This window comes from Bufo bufo, chromosome 9 (genome assembly GCF_905171765.1).
Source record: "Bufo bufo chromosome 9, aBufBuf1.1, whole genome shotgun sequence".
Lineage (NCBI taxonomy): Eukaryota > Metazoa > Chordata > Amphibia > Anura > Bufonidae > Bufo > Bufo bufo.
This window is the reverse complement of record NC_053397.1, coordinates 93,229,350-93,251,787: the sequence shown is the minus strand read 5'-3', so window position 1 is coordinate 93,251,787 and position 22,438 is coordinate 93,229,350.

Sequence of the window (22,438 nt, the reverse complement as noted above, 5' to 3'; positions counted from 1 at the left end):
TGGAAGAAGTGCATGGGAATACAGTGTATTCAATACACCATAAAAGCCACATTTAAAGTGCCTTTATGTTCAGCTGCTTTCCTCTGGTGGAGTAGAGAAGTCAGGAGCAATCCAGGCCTTGTTCATTTTTACAAGAGTCAACCTGTCAGCATTTTCAGTTGACAGTCGGATGCGCTTATCAGTTATTATGCCCCCAGCAGCACTAAATACCCACTCTGACGGCAGGGCAGGCCAGCACCTCCAAGGCATAGAGTGCCAGTTCGTGCCACATGTCCATCTTGGACACCCAATAGTTGTAGGGCACAGAGGGATCATTGAGGACGCTGACAAGGTCTGCTACGTACTCCTTCACCATTTTCCAAAATGTTTCTCTCCTTGTGACACTAGGCCGCGCATCAGGGTGAGGTTGCTGGCGGGGTGTCATGAAACTGTCCCAGGCCTTGGAGAGTGTTGTCTTGCCTCTGTTGGAACTGCTGTGTGTTCCTCTCGTCTCCCCTGCCCGGTTGCCCAAGGAACTACATGCTCTGCTGCCAGAGTTGTCAGCTGGAAATTTTTGGAGCGATTTTTCCATAAGGACCTTCTGGTATTGCACCATTTTGCTAGTCCTCTCCAGCACAGGAATGAGAGATGAGAAGTTTTCTTTGTAGCGGGGGTCGAGAAGGGTGAACAACCAGTAATCGGTGTTGGCAAAAATGCGTATAACGCGAGGCTCACGGGAAAGGCAGCATAACATTAAGTCAGCCATGTGTGCCAGAGTCCCAACAGACAAGACTTTGCTGTCCTCATCAGGAGTATAACTCTCAATCTCCTCATCCTGTTCCTCCTCTTCGGCCCATTCACACTGAACAGATGGAATAAACCTGCTGTGGGTACTACCCTCTGTAGCGGAGGCAACCGTCTCCTGCTCCTCCTCCTCCTCCTCCTCATCATTTAATTTGTGCTGAGAAGAAGAATGGAGGGTGGTCTGGCTATCGCCCAGTGTACTTTATTCCCCCATTTTCACCTCTTCCACATGCAAAGCATCCTCCTTCATTGTGAGCAGCGAGCGTTTCAGTAGACACAGAAGTGGGATGGTTACGCTGATAATAGCGGCCTCACCAGCGGTGTTGATTCCTCAAAGTTATGTAAAACCTCACAGAGGTCAGACATCCATGCCCACTCATCGCTTGTGAAGAGCGGAAGCTGACTGGAAAGGCGACGACCATGTTGCAGCTGGTATTCCACTACTGCCTTCTGCTGCTCACAAAGCCTAGCCAACATGTGGAACATGGAGTTCCAGTGCGTGCTCACGTCGCACAACAGTCAGTGAGCTGGCAATTGCAAGTGCTGCTGCAGCATTGCCAGACTGGTAACAGCTGCAGATTACTTTCAGAAATGCACACACCCGGCGCACCTTCACCAGTAGCTCAGGCAAATTGGGGTAGGTTTTGAGAAACCGCTGAAGCACTAAGTTGAACATGTTGGCTAGGCATGGTGTGTGTGTGAGCTTGCCAAGCTCCAATGCCGCCACCAAGTTACAGCCATTATCAGACACAGCCATGCCTGGTTGTAGGTTGAGTGGCGAGAGCAACAGCTCAGTCTGGTCCCTTATACCTTGCCACAGCTCTGCAGCGGTGTGCTGTTTGTCACCTAAACATATTAGTTTAGGTACGGCCTGTTGCTGCTTCCCCACTGCAGTGCTACACTGCTTCCAGCTACTGACTGATAGCTGACTGGTGCTGCAAGATGATAATTCAGAGGTGGAAGTGGAGGAGAAGGAGAAGGGGGGTTGCAGCCACTAACATAGCATGTGGCAGAAATCCTGATAGAAGTAGGGCCCGCAATCCTTGGCATCAGTAGCACCTGTGCAATCCCAGGGTAAGACTCGCTCCCGGCCTCCACAATGTTCACCCAGTGTGCCGTCAAGGAAATGTAGCGTCCCTGTCCACAAGCACTTGTTCATTTGTCAGTCGTTGACTTTGTCAGTCGTTGAAGTGGACCTTCCCAATAACTGCATTGCTCAGGGCACGGGTAATGTAACGGGACACATGCTGGATTAAGGCGGGGACGGCACACTGGGAAAAATAGTGGCCGCCGGGGAATGAGTAACGAGGGACCGCTGATGCCATCAGGCTGTGGAAAGCCTCAGTGTCCACAAGCCAAAATTGCAACATTTCCCGGGCCAGAAATTTGGAAAGGTGCGCATTTAGTGCTATGGCCTGTGGGTGGGTGGCTGGGTATTCACGCTTTCATTCAAAGGCCTGGGGTATGGACATCTGTACGCTACGCTGGGACACAGAAGTGGATGTGCTAGCTGATGGTGCTTGCGAAGGTCCAGGTGCAGGGCAGTAGGCATCCGGGACTGCGTCTTGGACAGGGGATTGGCCAGCACGTAGCACAGGGGAAGAGGAGGCAGTGGTGTGACCCGCAGACACAGATTGTGGACCCAGGCGTTCGGCCCACCTAGGGTACCTTGATGCCATGTGGCAGATCATGCTGGTGGTGGTGAGGTTGCTAGTGTTTACGCCCCTGCTCATTTTGGTACGGCACAGGTTGCAAATGAAAATTCTTTTATTTTCCGCACTTTCCTCAAAAAAGCGCCAAACTGTGGAACACCTACCGCTTGGCAAGGGAGATTGCCGCAAGGGGGTGCTCCGGGGAACAGTTGCAGGCCTGTTTGGTGTGGCCTGCCTTCTACCTTTTGCCACCCCACTGCCTCTTCCAGCCTGTTGCGGATCCCCCCCCCCTCTGTACCGGTGTACTCACTCGGCTTACCACCTTCCCAGATTGGGTCAGTGATTTCATCGTCCACCACCTCCTCTTCCACTTCCTCACTCTGGTCATCCTCCTGACTTGTTGACCTAACAACAACTTCACTTATTGACAACTGTGTCTCATCCTCATCATCAACCTCTTGAGACAATAATTGCCGTTGACTTATTGGCAACTGTGTCTCATCATCATTAACAACCTCTTGAAACACTAATTGCCATTGACATATTGGCAACTGTGTCTCATTATCATCATCCATCTTGTGAAACACTAATTGCCATTCCCCACTTTTATCTTCTTGTGACTGTGGATGCTCAAGAGTTTGGGTATAAGTGCACATGATCTCCTCATGTCCCTCTTCAAGCGGGCTTGGTGAGAGGCCCAAATCAAGGAATGGCGATGAAAAGAGCTCCTCAGAATATCCAAGTGTCTGATCATTTGCAAGACTCTCCATGGTGGGAGGAAGGAGGATCAGGGTGAGGATTCTGTTGACCAGACTCTTGGCTACTGAGACTGGACTTGGTGGAAGCATTATCTGGAAGCTGGAAGCATTATCTGCTACAATGCCACCGACCACCTGGTCGCACTGGTGTGACTTCGAGAGTGGTGTCCTGTGCCACCCTGCAAACTAAGAAATGAAGCTAGGTATCGTGGATGAGTGTGTTTCTTGTGCTTTGGCAGCAGGCATAGTTTCACCGCGCCCAGAGCCACGGCCTCTGCGTGCACTATTAGCAGCACGGCCACTCCCCCATCCCTTACTGCTCGCCTTCTGCATATTAAATGGTATATATGCTTGCAAGTATGTCACACATACAGTAGCGCAGGTTTTGTAAGTGTATGCGCAAATAAATTAAACTGAATGTCACTGATATTTAGGATGTGCAAACGTTATACAGGAGATGTAGCATAGGTGATGTCGCTGTCTCAGCGGCGAAAACAATTTAACAGAATTTTACTGATATTTATGATGCGCAAACATTATACAGCAGATGTAGTGCAGGTAATGTTGCTGTCATCAGCAGCTATTAAAAAATTACAGGGATTATCAGTGATATTTATGATGCGCGAACATTATACAGGAGATGTAGTGCAGGTAATGTCGCTGCCAACAGCTGCGAAAAAAATTAGACTGAATGTCACTGATATTTAGGATGCGCAAACGTTATACAGGAGATGTATCGCAGGTAATGTCGCTGTCACCAGCGCCGAAAAAATTTAACTGAATATCACTGATATTTAGGATGCGCACATGTTAAACAATAGATGCAGCGCAGATAATGTCGCTGTTCGCAGCGTCTACGGAAAAAGTACACTGGATGTCACAGATATTTTTAGGCTGCGCACACGTTATACAGGAGATGTAGTGCAGATAATGTCGCTGTCTGCAGCAGCCAAACAATTGCAAGCAATTTTGCGCAGGTTGTGCCAATAATATATATTGCTGCCAGATACAACAATAGTCCTTAAAAGGACTTTTGGGTCTCTAACACCAACCCTGCCTAACCAAAAAATTTAATAAAATTCCCTACACTATCTGTTCCTTCTAAAGCACAGCTCTCCCTGACTAAAACTGGCCGAACTAAGTGTCATTGGGTGCTTTATAGCACCTGATGATGCGTTCCGGCACGCCAATCACTGTAATGCCAGTAACCAACATGGCTACGGCATTACAGTGAGTGGCAGTACATGCCTGCACATTTATTGGCTGCGTAGCAGCCAACAAACATGTGGGGAGGAGATTCAAGCATTGCGCTCGAGCACACACAGTATTCGGCCAAACACCACGATGTGCCAAGCATCGCGATGCTCAAGCCGAACTGGTGTTTGGCTGATCATGCTCAATCATCACTAGTTCCAGCCCTATCGTCGCCCAGGAGGTCCGTGAAAAGCCGCATGGTGGCTGATTCTAGTTCCTCTGGCAACACCAACTTGGACAGTCCTTTTATCATGCTGTTCTTTCATCGGCTTCTATTTTCTTGGTCCTCAATCACGAGGTAGGCATTGTTGAGCGACGTTATTTGGGCCTCAAATGATTGTACTAAAGCCGCACAGTGCGCCACCACTAGGCCCTGGTTGTTTTCCAGCTTGTCCACCCGATGCCCCAAAGCTTTCATGTCTTGCCTCAGTTCTCTTATTTCCTGAATCAGCGGAGCCAGAGCCTGGGACAGGGTGGCTCTGAAAAAAGATTTTGTAAGTGCACTATTGTCTTCAGCTTGTGTAACTTCCCCAGGGCCCAACGTGCAATCTGCTTCTTCTTCCTCCTCTCCCTCAGAGTCCCGCACATATGCCTGGTGCTTCATCTTGCCTGCAGGAGATGGAGACGCCACCTCCCTATCTTGACCATTTTATAAATGTCTCCGACGTGTATTAGCTGAGAAGCATGGGTCAGTGAGCTTTCTCTCAGGCCTTCGTCTTGTTCAGCGGTTAGGCTCCGTCCCCTCAATGGAGCATTTTGAGTAGAGCTGAAATGTTGCTGATGCATGGGTAAATAAAGACATCCACATTTTTTACTTAATTTTTGGAGTGCTGCCTCATTTTGTATTTTTTGTATCATCTGTGGATCATTGTCATTGGTCCTGGGATTACACCCAGTCATTTTTAAATGTGCTGCTTTTTTTTCTATCTATCTATCATGTCCAAATGAAAGGCAAAATCCAGCTCAGTCTCGCAGAGGTAAAAACCGGTACTTTATTGAAGCAGTATAGAAATACATCCAGGAAAAATAATCTTAGTCTACGCGTTTCGGGCTACCAAAAATGTAAGCCCTTACTCATGACATAGTAAGATACAAATGAATGCAGCAGATATAGTGGATTCCCACCTGTGCCCCCAATCTTCAAATAAAAAGCAGTCTACATTGTATATTAAAAACATAAACTTATTTAACAATATATTGGAGATGGAAAACATATCCCAAATATCTTATCACCTTACAGTTGTAAGATTAGATCCAATCTTTTATTTAATCCCTCAGGCTGACGGGTGCTCAGCTGAAAGATCCAGAAGGACTCCCTATTCAGGAGTTTCCTCCTTTGATCACCTCCTCTCATAGGTGCTTTAACCCTCTCAATCCCTTGGATCAACATGCCGGATGTGTCCCCATCATGGAAAACCGCAAAGTGTAAGCTGGCCGCAGACATTCCGCGGCTTCCATGGTGTGGCACGTCCAAGATGTGCTTGCGTATTCTCACCTTAATAGTATTAGTGGTGCAACCTACATACTGTAAGTTGCAAATTCCACATGTAATTAAATATACTGCATACGTAGTATTGCAGTTAAGGTAAGATTTTATTGGAAAGACCTTGCTGTTAGCCGTGGACTTAAAAGTCCTAGCTACCACGGTATGGTCGCAGCATGCACATTTGTTATGTCCACATTTATAACTGCCCTTTGTCTTTAACCAATTAGGTTGTGATATTTTTCTATCTTGAAAAAGGCTTGGACTGACATAGGTGGCTACTTTGGGAGCTCTGCGGGCCGCACACCTTACACCTCCCATTGCTATTTTCGCCCATTGTTTGTCAAACGCCAGAACCGGAAAGTGTTGTTTAATGATCTTACTAATCTCAGAAAACTCGACACTATATTGTGTTTCAAATGTACTCTGGGGAGTTATATATGGTGGTATCTGTGGTTAAGTTTGTTCCTGGCTCCTTGCCGGATAAACTAACAGGTTTCTACCCATATCTAATGTCTGCTGTACACAACTACCTACATGCTTGCGCAAATATTCCCTCTTGGTGGGAGAAGAGCTTTCTCCTCATCGACACCCATCCATTTTGGGAACATGTAAGGTGGTATGGCCGCTACATCGATGACCTGATATTTATCTGGTCTGGTGGTGTGGCGGCCATACCGCCTTTTGCCCAATATCTCAATTCTTGTGCTAATTGGTTAAAGACAAAGGGCAGTTATAAATGTGGACATAACAAATGTGCATGCTGCGACCATACCGTGGTAGCAAGGACTTTTAAGTTCACGGCTAACAGCAAGGTCTTTCCAATAAAATCTTACCTTAACTGCAATACTACATATGCAGTCTATTTAATTACATGTGGAATTTGCAACTTACAGTATGTAGGTTGCACCACTAATACTATTAAGGTGAGAATACGCAAGCACATCTCGGAAGCCGCAGAATGTCTGCGGCCAGCTTACACTTTGCGGTTTTCCATGATGGGGACACATCCGGCATGTAGATCCAAAGGATTGAGAGGGTTAAAGCACCTTTTGATTTTATTACAGCACTCCGTCTTTTGGGGTATGAGTCTATCAGCATGGCACATTTTGACTTGGCAAGATTTGCCCACTCTTCTTTGCAAAAACACTCCAAATCTGTCAGATTGCGAGGGCATCTCCTGTGCACAGACCTCTTCAGATCACCCCACAGATTGTCAATCGAATTCAGGTCTGGGCTCTGGCTGGGCCAATTCAAAAATGTTATCTTCTTCTGGTGAAGCCATTCCTTTGTTGATTTGGATGTATGCTTTGGGTCGTTGTCATGCTGAAATATGAAGTTCCTCTTCATGTTAAGCTTTCTAGCAGAAGCCTAAAGGTTTTGTGCCAATATTGACTGGTATTTGAAACTGTTCATAATTCCCTCTAGCTTAACTAAGGCCCCATTTCCAGATGCTGCCACCACCATGCTTCACTGTGGGTATGGTGTTCTTTTGGTGATGTGCAGTGTTGTTTTTGCGCCAAATATATCTTTTGGAATTATGGCCAAAAAGTTCAACCTTGGTTTTATCAGACCATAACACCTTTTCCCACATGGTTTTGGGAGACTTCAGATGTGTTTTTCCAAAATGTAGCCTGGCTTGGATGTTTTTCTTCATAAGAAAAGGCTTTCGTCTTGCCACTCTACTCCATAGCCCAGACATATGAAGAATACGGGAGATTGTTGTCACATGTACCACACAGCCAATACTTGCCAGATATTCCTGAAGCTCCTTTAATGTTGCTGTAGGCCTCTTGGTAGCCTCCCAGACCAGTTTTCTTCTCGTCTTTTCATCAATTTTGGAGGGACATCCAGTTCTTGGTAATGTCACTGTTGTGCCATATTTTCTCCACTTGATGATTACTGTCTTCACTGTGTTCCATGGTATATCTAATGCCTTGGAAATTCTTTTGTACCCTTCTCCTGACTGATACCTTTTAACAATGAGATCCCTCTGATGCTTTGGAAGCTCTCTGTGGATCATGGCTTTTGCTGAGGGATGCGACTAAGAAAATTTCAGGAAAGACCAACAAGAGCAGCTGAACTTTATTTGGGGTTAATCAGAGGCACTTTAAATGATGGCAGGTGTATGCTGAGTCTGACTCCTATTTAACATGATTTTGAATGTGATTGCTTAATTCTGAACACAGCTACATCCCCAGTTATATGCAAGCACATTATTTTAGTTTGTTTTGTTTTCTTCCCTCTACCTAAAAGATTTCAGTTTGTTTTTCAATTGAGTGTTACAGTTTATAGGTCACATTAAAGGTGGGAAATGTTCTGAAATGATTTATCTTTGTCTCATTTTTTTACAGCACAGAAATCTGACATTTTAACAGGGGTGTGTTGACTTTTTATATCCACTGTATATGTGCCTCTGATAGCAAAATGTAGTCTATCCTCTGGTGTGATTTGTAGACTGCTGAGAAGAATGTAAAATCTCATTGACATTAAGTGTCCTCCAGATATCAAGAAGGTGGTTATCCCGAAGTACCCTTTGAATGCCCCCTAGAGTTTTCTGGGACTATGCTGAAGTTTGCCAATTGCACCAGGCTCTGCGTCACATGGCAGAACCCTCAGCGCAAGAAGCAGTAGCACCTGGGTGGTCCCTGAATTAGACCACTCTGCAGGGGGGCACGTTATGGTGAAAAGTCATCCTAACCTGACACCTCACACCCGTGCTTCTAAAATAAGTATACCTGTTAGACGAGAGAGATAGAAAGAGGGGGAAGGTCATAGCTAACTCTTAGACACATCCCCCCCCGCCCCCCGCTGTCCAATCCAAAAGGTATATAACAGGTGTTGCTAGCAGGAAGATAAGATAACGTCTGAGAAGTATACAATGAATTGCTAATGGTTTAGTTCAAAGATACCTGTGAGAGGAAACCTGCTATTGGGGGAGTCCACACAAAGTCACTAAAGGCAGCTGTCCAGGCTCCAGACACCAGCAGGGAAGGGTAAGGCGCATAAAATAGGTCATAACTGGGTATGGTCATAGCAGTGTTTTCCGTAGACTTTGGAAGTGCTTCGCTATGTATGGGGGAGATAAAGCAGAAAGTCTTAGAAATACCTGGAGGTGCTCGATTGGATCTTCTGGTGCAGCACCGTCAAAGGGGGGATCAGGTGTTTGCAGTTGGCTCCACGGATCACCATATCTAATGCTTGAGCTTGGAGGGAGGAGGTAAGAATCCCTCCAAACGCTGAAGGGACTTTTCCCTGTGTAAATAGTGGCTAAGAGGTAATAGCTCCATCTCCTGCCGACACTGGAGCAAGGTAGAGATGGAAAAATAGTTGTAGCTCACTCTAGGCGTCTCTTGCTGTTGGAGGCTTTATGTTTGGAGACCACTTCCCAGGTTTCCAGGGTGGGTAACTGTGGAAGCTTGGACAAAGCAATGTTGACCGGGAGCCAATGTTGGCAGTGGCAGTGCCGGAATGTCCAAGAAAGTACAAGCAGCTTCCAGATCCTGAGGCATACGGACGACACAGCACCGACCATGCTGTGGTAGAGATGAGCCTGAAAGGCAATAGCCACAAGTACAACAAGTTGTGGTTACATAGGTGTTCGGTACGTGGCTTTAGGGCACAGCGCTTGGCTAACGTAGAGGGGGCCACGTCTTGAAAGAGGAGCATGGGTGAGTCGCCATACCTCAACTCCTTCCTTCCTCTGGAAGCCTACAAAATGGCTGCGGTATCCCTGAAGCTCAGCAGCTCGCATAAAATGTCTCTGGGTGGCTCAACTTGTTTGGGCGTGGGACGGAGAGAATGGTGAATCCTTTCAATGATGATGGTTCCAGCTAGCGTTGATCGAGCACCAAAGTGCTCGGGTGTTCGAGTACCGAGTACCGAGCACCCGAGCACAATGGAAGTCAATGAGAGAACCCAAGCATTAAACCAGGCACCCCCTGCTCTGAAGAGGGGAGGGTGTTTGGTTCTCATGAAAAGGTCAGAAATTCATGGAAACACCACTGAAATGGTTCAGGAACAGCATGGGGAGGATGTCTGGATGCATTTTGGACTCCCAGGTCGCTGCTGGGAACGATGTTGTCCGAGTAGTACGCCAATTTTACAATAAATACGCAAAAAAACTAAGATAAAATCGATTTTAGAGGAAAAATTGTTAGGAAACATTCTTTCCTTTATATTGCTGCCAAAAATTACAAGGAAGAGGCACTCCGATAAAACCTGTATATCACATAAAGGAGGGCCTCATTCACATTGTGGTACAATTCTTTAGGTAGTGGCACTCCTACACTCATAAAGCCTATGCACTAAGTGAAAGGGCTGCCAAAAATTACAAGGAACCGGCACTCCAATACACCCTTTATTACACATAAAGGAGGGCATCATACACACCCTTGAAAAATTATGATTGATGGCCTGCTGATGACCTTCTAAAACATTAGGGGCGAGGGCCTGCTGCTGATCTGACCATCTAAAAAATTAGGGGTGAGGGTCTGCTGCTGAGCTGACCATCTAAAACATTAGGGGTGAGGGCCTGCTGCTGAGTTGACCATCAAAGAAATTATGATTGACGGTCTGCTAGTGAGCTGATTCTCTAAAACATTAGGGGCGAGTGCCTGCTGCTGATCTGACCATGGAAGAAATTATGGGCGAGAGCCTGCTGCTGAGCTGACCATCTAAAATATTAGAGGCAAGGGCCTGCTGCTTAGTTGATCATCTAAAACATTAGGGGTGAGGATCTGATGCTGACCTGACTATCTAAAACATTAGCGGCTAGTGCCTGCCGCTGATCTGACCATCTAAAACATTATGGGCGAGGGCCTGCTGCTGAGCTGACTTTCTAAAACATTAGGGGGGAGTGCCTGCTGCTGAGCTAACCATCAAAAAAATTACGGTTGAGGGACTGCTGCTGAGTTGACCATTAAAAAAAATTATGGTTGAAGGCCTGTTGCTGAGCTGACCATCGAAAAAATTATGGCTGAGGGCCTGCTGCTGAACTGACCCGAGTCTGAAACATTAGGGGCAAGTGCCTGCTGCTGAGCTAACTATCAAAAAAATTATGGTTGAGGGCCTGCTGCTGAGCTGACCATCGAAAAATATTATGGTTGAGGGCCTGCTGCTGAGCTGACAATCGAAAAAATTATGGTTGAGGGCATGCTGCTGAGCTGATCCTCTAAAACATTAGGAGCTAGGGCAGCCTAGTAAGCATGTTGATATGATGAATGAGGAGGAGGAGGAGGACAAGAAAAGGAAGATTGAACCATATACCCTTTTTTGTGGTGGAAGAAGTGCATGGGAATACAGTGTATTCAATACACCATAAAAGCCACATTTAAAGTGCCTTTATGTTCAGCTGCTTTCCTCTGGTGGAGTAGAGAAGTCAGGAGCAATCCAGGCCTTGTTCATTTTTACAAGAGTCAACCTGTCAGCATTTTCAGTTGACAGTCGGATGCGCTTATCAGTTATTATGCCCCCAGCAGCACTAAATACCCACTCTGACAAAACGCTGACGGCAGGGCAGGCCAGCACCTCCAAGGCATAGAGTGCCAGTTCGTGCCACATGTCCATCTTGGACACCCAATAGTTGTAGGGCACAGAGGGATCATTGAGGACGCTGACAAGGTCTGCTACGTACTCCTTCACCATTTTCCAAAATGTTTCTCTCCTTGTGACACTAGGCCGCGCATCAGGGTGAGGTTGCTGGCGGGGTGTCATGAAACTGTCCCAGGCCTTGGAGAGTGTTGTCTTGCCTCTGTTGGAACTGCTGTGTGTTCCTCTCGTCTCCCCTGCCCGGTTGCCCAAGGAACTACATGCTCTGCTGCCAGAGTTGTCAGCTGGAAATTTTTGGAGCGATTTTTCCATAAGGACCTTCTGGTATTGCACCATTTTGCTAGTCCTCTCCAGCACAGGAATGAGAGATGAGAAGTTTTCTTTGTAGCGGGGGTCGAGAAGGGTGAACAACCAGTAATCGGTGTTGGCCAAAATGCGTATAACGCGAGGCTCACGGGAAAGGCAGCATAACATTAAGTCAGCCATGTGTGCCAGAGTCCCAACAGACAAGACTTTGCTGTCCTCATCAGGAGTATAACTCTCAATCTCCTCATCCTGTTCCTCCTCTTCGGCCCATTCACACTGAACAGATGGAATAAACCTGCTGTGGGTACTACCCTCTGTAGCGGAGGCAACCGTCTCCTGCTCCTCCTCCTCCTCCTCCTCATCATTTAATTTGTGCTGAGAAGAAGAATGGAGGGTGGTCTGGCTATCGCCCAGTGTACTTTATTCCCCCATTTTCACCTCTTCCACATGCAAAGCATCCTCCTTCATTGTGAGCAGCGAGCGTTTCAGTAGACACAGAAGTGGGATGGTTACGCTGATAATAGCGGCCTCACCAGCGGTGTTGATTCCTCAAAGTTATGTAAAACCTCACAGAGGTCAGACATCCATGCCCACTCATCGCTTGTGAAGAGCGGAAGCTGACTGGAAAGGCGACGACCATGTTGCAGCTGGTATTCCACTACTGCCTTCTGCTGCTCACAAAGCCTAGCCAACATGTGGAACATGGAGTTCCAGTGCGTGCTCACGTCGCACAACAGTCAGTGAGCTGGCAATTGCAAGTGCTGCTGCAGCATTGCCAGACTGGTAACAGCTGCAGATTACTTTCAGAAATGCACACACCCGGCGCACCTTCACCAGTAGCTCAGGCAAATTGGGGTAGGTTTTGAGAAACCGCTGAAGCACTAAGTTGAACATGTTGGCTAGGCATGGTGTGTGTGTGAGCTTGCCAAGCTCCAATGCCGCCACCAAGTTACAGCCATTATCAGACACAGCCATGCCTGGTTGTAGGTTGAGTGGCGAGAGCAACAGCTCAGTCTGGTCCCTTATACCTTGCCACAGCTCTGCAGCGGTGTGCTGTTTGTCACCTAAACATATTAGTTTAGGTACGGCCTGTTGCTGCTTCCCCACTGCAGTGCTACACTGCTTCCAGCTACTGACTGATAGCTGACTGGTGCTGCAAGATGATAATTCAGAGGTGGAAGTGGAGGAGAAGGAGAAGGGGGGTTGCAGCCACTAACATAGCATGTGGCAGAAATCCTGATAGAAGTAGGGCCCGCAATCCTTGGCATCAGTAGCACCTGTGCAATCCCAGGGTAAGACTCGCTCCCGGCCTCCACAATGTTCACCCAGTGTGCCGTCAAGGAAATGTAGCGTCCCTGTCCACAAGCACTTGTTCATTTGTCAGTCGTTAAGTGGACCTTCCCAATAACTGCATTGCTCAGGGCACGGGTAATGTAACGGGACACATGCTGGATTAAGGCGGGGACGGCACACTGGGAAAAATAGTGGCCGCCGGGGACTGAGTAACGAGGGACCGCTGATGCCATCAGGCTGCGGAAAGCCTCAGTGTCCACAAGCCAAAATTGCAACATTTCCCGGGCCAGAAATTTGGAAAGGTGCGCATTTAGTGCTATGGCCTGTGGGTGGGTGGCTGGGTATTCGCGCTTTCGTTCAAAGGCCTGGGGTATGGACATCTGTACGCTACGCTGGGACACAGAAGTGGATGTGCTAGCTGATGGTGCTTGCGAAGGTCCAGGTGCAGGGCAGTAGGCATCCGGGACTGCGTCTTGGACAGGGGATTGGCCAGCACGTAGCACAGGGGAAGAGGAGGCAGTGGTGTGACCCGCAGACACAGATTGTGGACCCAGGCGTTCGGCCCACCTAGGGTACCTTGATGCCATGTGGCAGATCATGCTGGTGGTGGTGAGGTTGCTAGTGTTTACGCCCCTGCTCATTTTGGTACGGCACAGGTTGCAAATGAAAATTCTTTTATCTTCCGCACTTTCCTCAAAAAAGCGCCAAACTGTGGAACACCTACCGCTTGGCAAGGGAGATTGCCGCAAGGGGGTGCTCCGGGGAACAGTTGCAGGCCTGTTTGGTGTGGCCTGCCTTCTACCTTTTGCCACCCCACTGCCTCTTCCAGCCTGTTGCGGATCCCCCCCCCTCTGTACCGGTGTACTCACTCGGCTTACCACCTTCCCAGATTGGGTCAGTGATTTCATCGTCCACCACCTCCTCTTCCACTTCCTCACTCTGGTCATCCTCCTGACTTGTTGACCTAACAACAACCTCACTTATTGACAACTGTGTCTCATCCTCATCATCAACCTCTTGAGACAATAATTGCCGTTGACTTATTGGCAACTGTGTCTCATCATCATTAACAACCTCTTGAAACACTAATTGCCATTGACATATTGGCAACTGTGTCTCATTATCATCATCCATCTTGTGAAACACTAATTGCCATTCCCCACTTTTATCTTCTTGTGACTGTGGATGCTCAAGAGTTTGGGTATAAGTGCACATGATCTCCTCATGTCCCTCTTCAAGCGGGCTTGGTGAGAGGCCCAAATCAAGGAATGGCGATGAAAAGAGCTCCTCAGAATATCCAAGTGTGGGATCATTTGCAAGACTCTCCATGGTGGGAGGAAGGAGGATCAGGGTGAGGATTCTGTTGACCAGACTCTTGGCTACTGAGACTGGACTTGGTGGAAGCATTATCTGGAAGCTGGAAGCATTATCTGCTACAATGCCACCGACCACCTGGTCGCACTGGTGTGACTTCGAGAGTGGTGTCCTGTGCCACCCTGCAAACTAAGAAATGAAGCTAGGTATCGTGGATGAGTGTGTTTCTTGTGCTTTGGCAGCAGGCATAGTTTCACCGCGCCCAGAGCCACGGCCTCTGCGTGCACTATTAGCAGCACGGCCACTCCCCCATCCCTTACTGCTCGCCTTCTGCATATTAAATGGTATATATGCTTGCAAGTATGTCACACATACAGTAGCGCAGGTTTTGTAAGTGTATGCGCAAATAAATTAAACTGAATGTCACTGATATTTAGGATGTGCAAACGTTATACAGGAGATGTAGCATAGGTGATGTCGCTGTCTCAGCGGCGAAAACAATTTAACAGAATGTTACTGATATTTATGATGCGCAAACATTATACAGCAGATGTAGTGCAGGTAATGTTGCTGTCATCAGCAGCTATTAAAAAATTACAGGGATTATCAGTGATATTTATGATGCGCGAACATTATACAGGAGATGTAGTGCAGGTAATGTCGCTGCCAACAGCTGCGAAAAAAATTAGACTGAATGTCACTGATATTTAGGATGCGCAAACGTTATACAGGAGATGTATCGCAGGTAATGTCGCTGTCACCAGCGCCGAAAAAATTTAACTGAATATCACTGATATTTAGGATGCGCACATGTTAAACAATAGATGCAGCGCAGATAATGTCGCTGTTCGCAGCGTCTACGGAAAAAGTACACTGGATGTCACAGATATTTTTAGGCTGCGCACACGTTATACAGGAGATGTAGTGCAGATAATGTCGCTGTCTGCAGCAGCCAAACAATTGCAAGCAATTTTGCGCAGGTTGTGCCAATAATATATATTGCTGCCAGATACAACAATAGTCCTTAAAAGGACTTTTGGGTCTCTAACACCAACCCTGCCTAACCAAAAAATTTAATAAAATTCCCTACACTATCTGTTCCTTCTAAAGCACAGCTCTCCCTGACTAAAACTGGCCGAACTAAGTGTCATTGGGTGCTTTATAGCACCCGATGATGCGTTCCGGCACGCCAATCACTGTAATGCCAGTAACCAACATGGCTACGGCATTACAGTGAGTGGCAGTACATGCCTGCACATTTATTGGCTGCGTAGCAGCCAACAAACATGTGGGGAGGAGATTCAAGCATTGCGCTCGAGCACACACAGTATTCGGCCAAACACCACGATGTGCCAAGCATCGCGATGCTCAAGCCGAACTGGTGTTTGGCTGATCATGCTCAATCATCACTAGTTCCAGCCCTATCGTCGCCCAGGAGGTCCGTGAAAAGCCGCATGGTGGCTGATTCTAGTTCCTCTGGCAACACCAACTTGGACAGTCCTTTTATCATGCTGTTCTTTCATCGGCTTCTATTTTCTTGGTCCTCAATCACGAGGTAGGCATTGTTGAGCGACGTTATTTGGGCCTCAAATGATTGTACTAAAGCCGCACAGTGCGCCACCACTAGGCCCTGGTTGTTTTCCAGCTTGTCCACCCGATGCCCCAAAGCTTTCATGTCTTGCCTCAGTTCTCTTATTTCCTGAATCAGCGGAGCCAGAGCCTGGGACAGGGTGGCTCTGAAAAAAGATTTTGTAAGTGCACTATTGTCTTCAGCTTGTGTAACTTCCCCAGGGCCCAACGTGCAATCTGCTTCTTCTTCCTCCTCTCCCTCAGAGTCCCGCACATATGCCTGGTGCTTCATCTTGCCTGCAGGAGATGGAGACGCCACCTCCCTATCTTGACCATTTTATAAATGTCTCCGACGTGTATTAGCTGAGAAGCATGGGTCAGTGAGCTTTCTCTCAGGCCTTCGTCTTGTTCAGCGGTTAGGCTCCGTCCCCTCAATGGAGCATTTTGAGTAGAGCTGAAATGTTGCTGATGCATGGGTAAATAAAGACATCCACATTTTTTACTTAATTTTTGGAGTGCTGCCTCATTTTGTATTTTTTGTATCATCTGTGGATCATTGTCATTGGTCCTGGGATTACACCCAGTCATTTTTAAATGTGCTGCTTTTTTTTCTATCTATCTATCATGTCCAAATGAAAGGCAAAATCCAGCTCAGTCTCGCAGAGGTAAAAACCGGTACTTTATTGAAGCAGTATAGAAATACATCCAGGAAAAATAATCTTAGTCTACGCGTTTCGGGCTACCAAAAATGTAAGCCCTTACTCATGACATAGTAAGATACAAATGAATGCAGCAGATATAGTGGATTCCCACCTGTGCCCCCAATCTTCAAATAAAAAGCAGTCTACATTGTATATTAAAAACATAAACTTATTTAACAATATATTGGAGATGGAAAACAAATCCCAAATATCTTATCACCTTACAGTTGTAAGATTAGATCCAATCTTTTATTTAATCCCTCAGGCTGACGGGTGCTCAGCTGAAAGATCCAGAAGGACTCCCTATTCAGGAGTTTCCTCCTTTGATCACCTCCTCTCATAGGTGCTTTAACCCTCTCAATCCCTTGGATCAACATGCCGGATGTGTCCCCATCATGGAAAACCGCAAAGTGTAAGCTGGCCGCAGACATTCCGCGGCTTCCATGGTGTGGCACGTCCAAGATGTGCTTGCGTATTCTCACCTTAATAGTATTAGTGGTGCAACCTACATACTGTAAGTTGCAAATTCCACATGTAATTAAATATACTGCATACGTAGTATTGCAGTTAAGGTAAGATTTTATTGGAAAGACCTTGCTGTTAGCCGTGGACTTAAAAGTCCTAGCTACCACGGTATGGTCGCAGCATGCACATTTGTTATGTCCACATTTATAACTGCCCTTTGTCTTTAACCAATTAGGTTGTGATATTTTTCTATCTTGAAAAAGGCTTGGACTGACATAGGTGGCTACTTTGGGAGCTCTGCGGGCCGCACACCTTACACCTCCCATTGCTATTTTCGCCCATTGTTTGTCAAACGCCAGAACCGGAAAGTGTTGTTTAATGATCTTACTAATCTCAGAAAACTCGACACTATATTGTGTTTCAAATGTACTCTGGGGAGTTATATATGGTGGTATCTGTGGTTAAGTTTGTTCCTGGCTCCTTGCCGGATAAACTAACAGGTTTCTATCCATATCTAATGTCTGCTGTACACAACTACCTACATGCTTGCGCAAATATTCCCTCTTGGTGGGAGAAGAGCTTTCTCCTCATCGACACCCATCCATTTTGGGAACATGTAAGGTGGTATGGCTGCTACATCGATGACCTGATATTTATCTGGTCTGGTGGTGTGGCGGCCATACCGCCTTTTGCCCAATATCTCAATTCTTGTGCTAATTGGTTAAAGACAAAGGGCAGTTATAAATGTGGACATAACAAATGTGCATGCTGCGACCATACCGTGGTAGCAAGGACTTTTAAGTTCACGGCTAACAGCAAGGTCTTTCCAATAAAATCTTACCTTAACTGCAATACTACATATGCAGTCTATTTAATTACATGTGGAATTTGCAACTTACAGTATGTAGGTTGCACCACTAATACTATTAAGGTGAGAATACGCAAGCACATCTCGGAAGCCGCAGAATGTCTGCGGCCAGCTTACACTTTGCGGTTTTCCATGATGGGGACACATCCGGCATGTAGATCCAAAGGATTGAGAGGGTTAAAGCACCTACTAGAGGAGGTGATCACAGGAGGAAACTCCTGAATAGGGAGTCCTTCTGGATCTTTCAGCTGAGCACCCGTCAGCCTTACTATCTCATGAGTAAGGGCTTACATTTTTGGTAGCCCGAAACATGTAGATTAAGTGTCACAACCAGACAGCTGAGAAGCTCTGACAGGAGCCGTCTAGAACCTCCTCCTTGAGTTTCTTTGTTTTGGTTTCAGTTCCTCATCTCGTTAGCCTATCTCAGCTGTCATGCAGTTGGACTGATTGCTTCCCTTTAAGTTCCTCCCCATAATGCATTAGGTTGCGGCTTATACAACTTCCTGGAGTGTGTGTGCTTGCTGTTCCTAGTTCCCAGTCGTCTGCAAGATAAGTGCTGTTTATGTATTTGTGATTTTCTGTTTACTGGATCAAGGTGACCCTGACTCCCTCCGTGTCTGTGTAGGGAGCCGGTGGTCGTGTCCCCTCACTATTGTAGGGTCTTCAGGTGTAAGATAGTCGAGGTACGTGGATATGCGCCCATCCACCTTTGGGGTGTTCGCATAGGCTGAGCAGTCAGGGGAGTGGCAGGTCTCATGCAGGGATCTCCCTTTTGTTCCTTAGTTGTGGATCCAGTGAGTCATAGATTATATTGTATTGTCTTGTTTCCCTGTACACCATCCGTGACATTATAAGCCGCCAAAACCGTATCAAGCATGGATCCGGTTTCACTTTTGGCTGAACGCTTCCAGGGTCTTTCATTGGAGGTAGCTGATCTCCGTAAGACTTTTTCTCAGTTTCAAGTGACCGGTTCAGCTTGCGTTCATGGAGTTTGTTCTGAGCCTAAGATCTCGCTCCCGGATACGTTCTCCGGGGGTAGTGAGAATTTTGTGCGTTTTAGAGAGGCTTGCAAACTTCATTTTCGCCTTCTTCCCCATTCCTCTGGTGATGAGGAACGGAGGGTGGGGATCATTATATCGCTGCTCAGGGGTAACGCTCAGTCCTGGGCCTTTTCGCTGCCGGAGGGGGCACGGCCCCTCCGTTCAGTGGATGAATTATTTTTAGCCCTGGGTCAGATATATGATGATCCGGATCGTATTGCTCTGGCTGAGTCTAGACTACGTCTGTTATGCCAGGGTAAACAATCCGCAGAGATATACTGCTCAGAATTTCGGAGATGGGCAGCTGATACTGGTTGGAATGATGCTGCACTCCGAAGTCAATTTTGCCATGGTCTTTCAGAAGGATTGAAAGATGCATTTGCCTTTCATGAGAGACCTACCTCCTTGGATTGTGCTATGTCTCAGGCCGTTCATATTGACAGGCGTCTTAGAGAGAGAGGAGAGATCTCTCCTTCCTGTCATGCTCAGTCCCGGGACAGTGCAGCGGTCTCATTCTGTGCGCAGGGGTCTCAGTCGCTGTCAACCCCTTATGAGCAGGAACCCATGCAGCTGGGGTTGATTGCCTCAGACAATAGAAGATTCAGCCCGCATGGGAGGGTTTGTTTTTGTTGTGGAGGTATAAATCATTTGGCAAATGTGTGTCCCTCTAGGAGATACAGGCAGTTTTCTGAGAGTAATAAAGAAACAAAAAGGAAAAAATCTTTTAAAAATGTTCCGTCTGTTACTATTGGCAGGTAATTGAAGGTTTTCCGTTTGCTTGTAGTTCCCGTTTTGTCCTGCCTGCTAGGGTGGCGCTAGAGAGCAAGAGCATTTTTTGTGAGATTTTTGTGGATAGTGGAGCAGCTGTCAATCTCATTGATAATCAATTTGCAATAACTCATGGTTTCCAGGTAAGCACTTTGGGAAAGGATATTCCTGTTTTTGCTATTGATTCCGCTCCACTTTCTCAGAAATCATTAAAGGGCATAGTTCACAATATCCGTTTAATTGTGAGTGATGCTCATGTTGAGGATGTGTCATGTTTCGTCCTTAGCGGTTTGCCTACTCCTCTAGTGTTGGGGCTACCCTGGCTCACTAAACATAACCCCACCATTGATTGGCAAGCGAGGCAAATAAATGGTTGGAGTGACTTTCGCAGAGAGAATTGCCTCATGACATCTGTTTCTGAGGTTTCTACTAAGACTGTACCACCTTTCCTCTCTGAATTTTCGGATGTCTTCTCTGAGAGTGGAGTTCAGGATTTGCCTCCGCACAGGGAGTACGATTGCCCTATTAATCTCATCCCAGGCGCCAAGCTGCCTAAATCTCGTTTATACAATCTTTCCCAACCTGAGAGGGTCGCTATGCGTGCTTATATCTCTGAGAGTCTGAGAAAAGGACACATACGACCCTCGAAGTCACCTGTTGCCGCTGGTTTTTTCTTTGTTAAGAAAAAAGATGGTTCTTTAAGACCTTGTCTGGATTTCAGGGAGCTGAACAGTATCACTATTCGTGACCCTTATCCGCTTCCTCTGATTCCGGACCGGTTTAACCAGGTTGTTGGGGCAAAATTCTTTTCCAAATTAGACCTAAGAGGGGCATACAACCTGGTCAGGGTCAGAGAAGGAGATGAATGGAAGACGGCTTTCAATACCCCTGAGGGCCATTTTGAGAATTTGGTTATGTCTTTTGGTTTGATGAATGCCCCAGCCGTTTTTCAGCATTTCGTGAACAGCATTTTTTATCATTTAATGGGAAAATTTGTATTAGTGTATTTGGATGACATTTTGATTTTTTCTCCTGATTTCAATACTCATAAGGAACACTTACGTCAGGTCTTGCTCATCCTGCGGGAGAATAAATTATACGCGAAACTGGAAAAATGTGTGTTTGCGGTTCCAGAATTTCTGGGGGTTTCTTCTCTCCGCTTCTGGTTTTCGCATGGACCCCGAGAAGGTCCGCGCTGTGCTTGAGTGGGAGCTTCCTGAGAATCAGAAGGCGCTAATGCGTTTTTTGGGCTTTGCCAATTATTACAGGAAATTTATTTTGAATTATTCCTCTGTTGTTAAACCACTCACTGATATGACCAGAAAGGGGGTAGATTTTTCTTCCTGGTCGGTAGAGGCGCGTAAGGCCTTTTCTAATATCAAGGAGAGTTTTGCTTCCGCTCCCATCCTGGTACAACCTGATATTTCTTTACCCTTCATAGTTGAGGTTGATGCTTCTGAGGTGGGTGTGGGTGCGGTCTTGTCTCAGGGTTCCTCTCCTGCCAAATGGCGACCGTGTGCCTTTTTCTCGAAGAAACTCTCTTCCGCAGAGAGAAATTACAATGTGGGAGATAGGGAGTTGTTGGCCATCAAGTTAGCTTTTGAGGAATGGCGCCATTGGCTAGAGGGAGCCAGACACCCTATTACCGTGTTTACTGACCATAAGAATCTGGCCTACTTGGAGTCAGCCAAGCGTCTAAACCCGAGACAGGCCAGATGGTCTTTGTTCTTTTCAAGGTTTAATTTTGTTGTCACGTTCCGCCCTGGGGTTAAGAATGTGAAGGCAGATGCCCTGTCACGTTGTTTTCCGGGAGGTGGGAATTTTGAAGACCCGGGTCCCATTTTGGCTGAAGGTGTGGTGGTCTCTGCTCTTTTTCCTGAATTGGAGGCAGAGGTGCAGGCAGCCCAGTCGGAGGCTCCTGATCTTTGTCCTCCTGGGAGGTTGTTTGTGCCTCTCACTTTAAGACACAAGATTTTTAAGGAACACCACGATACGGTCCTTGCTGGGCACCCGGGGGCAAGAGCCACACTGGATCTCATCGCTCTGAGATTCTGGTGGCCTGCGCTTCGTAAGTCAGTTGAGGGTTTTGTGGCAGCCTGCGAGACTTGCGCTCGTGCCAAAGTCCCTCATTCACGGCCATTAGGTCCTCTCCTTCCCTTACCCATTCCTTCCCGTCCTTGGACACATCTGTCCATGGACTTCATAACGGACCTGCCTCGTTCCTCGGGGAAGACTGTGATTCTGGTGGTGGTGGACCGTTTTAGCAAAATGGTGCATTTCATCCCTTTTCCTGGTTTGCCCAATGCTAAGACGCTGGCGCAGGCATTTATTGACCACATTGTCAAATTGCATGGGATTCCTTCAGACATAGTCTCTGATAGGGGCACGCAGTTTGTTTCCAGATTCTGGAAGGCTTTCTGTTCTCGCTTGGGGGTTCGGTTGTCATTCTCTTCTGCTTTCCACCCGCAGTCGAATGGCCAGACGGAGCGCGTCAATCAGAATCTGGAGACATATCTGCGCTGTTTTGTAGCGGAGAATCAGGAGGATTGGTGTTCTTTTTTGTCCCTTGCTGAGTTTGCTTTAAATAACCGTCGTCAGGAGTCCTCTGATAAGTCACCATTTTTTGGTGCATAT